Source organism: Octodon degus, unplaced genomic scaffold (genome assembly GCF_000260255.1).
Source record: "Octodon degus isolate 3935 unplaced genomic scaffold, OctDeg1.0 scaffold00230, whole genome shotgun sequence".
Classification (NCBI taxonomy): domain Eukaryota; kingdom Metazoa; phylum Chordata; class Mammalia; order Rodentia; family Octodontidae; genus Octodon; species Octodon degus.
In genome coordinates, this window is record NW_004524806.1 from 1,759,538 (window position 1) to 1,760,657 (window position 1,120).

Consider the following 1,120-nt stretch of genomic DNA (forward strand, 5'->3'; position numbering starts at 1 on the left):
AAAAAAAAAAAAAAAGAAAACATTCCAGACAGATGAGCAAAGTCAGGGCAGAGGAAGGTCAGCTCATAGTCCCCACAAGAGTGGCCAGCCTAGAGGATTTATATGGTAAGAGAGTCCTGAAATAAAAAATTATTCCTGGCTGGTTGTAGTGGTATAGGCCTGTAATCTCAGCACTCAGAAGACTGACCCAGGAGGATCACCAGGAGTTCAAGGCCAGCCTGGGCTACAAACAAAGTGAGTTCTAGGCCATCCTGAACTACAAAGTGAGACCATGTCTCAAAAAAAGAAAAAAAAAGTTTTGTTTTATTTTTTTGCAGTACCAGGGATTGAACTCAGGACCTTGTGCTTGCTGGGCAAGTGCTTATTCTACTGAACTATCTCCCCAGCCCAAAAATTATTTCTTAATGTCAATATATATTCTACTCACATGAGATTATGAGTATGATTGGCATGAACAATCATATTTAGGATAAAAACCACAACAGTACTTGGCCAAAGGGTATAATTTGCTGTCCATACTGAGATTTGTAGCCTACTTTTCTATGAATTGGTTAAAATGTCCATAAAAGTTTGTAATGATTCAAATTAAGTGTTTTTTTTTTTTTTTTGAGACAGAGCCTTTCTATGCAGTTCAGCTGGCCTTGAGCTCACTGTGTAGCCCAGGCTGAGCTTGAACTTCAACAATCCTCCTGTCTCAGCCTCATGAGTGTTAGGATTGTAGGCATGGGCCAACATATCCAGCCCAAATTCTTGGAAAAGAAGAAATGAGCTCAAGAGAAAACGAATTAAAGTCCTAGATTTACCCTGTCTACTTCAGCTAAATAGAGGCATTAAAAATAGAAGAGAAAAATTAATGTAAGTTATTCAATATAATAGGTCAGTAAACATTGATTATAATGTCCCCAATAGGAAGGTAAACATGAAGGAATTAGAAATTATACTATAGGGCTGGTGAGATGGCTCAATGGTCTGGAGCACCTACTTAGAACAAGCTAAACAAAGCAGAGGGACCGCGGTTCAATCCCCCAGCACCACATGCCAGCCAGCCCTGCCTTCTGGTGGGCTGAGCTGGCCACACACACATACACACACAAATAAATAAATAAAATTAAAAAAAATT